This window comes from Mauremys reevesii, linkage group 17 (genome assembly GCF_016161935.1).
Source record: "Mauremys reevesii isolate NIE-2019 linkage group 17, ASM1616193v1, whole genome shotgun sequence".
NCBI classification, from domain to species: Eukaryota; Metazoa; Chordata; order Testudines; family Geoemydidae; genus Mauremys; species Mauremys reevesii.
Genome location: NC_052639.1, coordinates 9,502,822 through 9,503,342, shown reverse-complemented (window position 1 = coordinate 9,503,342; position 521 = coordinate 9,502,822). Strand labels below are relative to the sequence as shown.

General features: G+C 46.6%; 1 non-coding gene across 1 annotated transcript; it reads right to left on the bottom strand.

Annotated features, from left to right (window-relative positions):
- Nucleotides 1-236: 236 nt before the first annotated feature.
- TRNAS-AGA lies at nucleotides 237-318 on the bottom strand. Its single transcript has one exon. It is a non-coding gene; the product is annotated as a tRNA-Ser (tRNA).
- Nucleotides 319-521: the final 203 nt, after the last annotated feature.

The window sequence follows — 521 nt, the reverse complement described above, 5'->3', positions numbered from 1 at the left end:
AGAGTTAAGGTGACCTAAGCCCTGGTTAGATAGTGCTAAAGAAAAGGAAGAATTGTTCTGTCCATGTAGCTATTACAGGGACGGGAAACCCCTCCAGTCACTGTCTACTCCAAAGTGCTATAGCAGTGCCACAGCAGCGTTTTAAGCGTAGACAGAGTGAAACTAGATTTATCTCCAGTTCGCACTGTGGATGCTCAGGCACTAAGACTATAATAATAACAACAGCACAGTGCTTGCGTAGTTGGCAGGATTTGAACCTGCGCAGGGAGACCCCAATGGATTTCTAGCCCATCGCCTTAACCACTCAGCCACAACTACTTGATATATGCCATTTTCGCTACATGATGATTCTGTTCTCACTGAATTGTCACTTCAAATTGTTTGCTCAGACCAGCTTCCCCAGCACACTCACGGCTGCATTAGTGTAAGTGTGTCCTTGGCTGAACAGCGAGAATTCCTGCCCATTCCCCTTCCGGCTGGAGCAGGATGAGAGTGTGTTTGTGTTAATGACATTGCTGTAG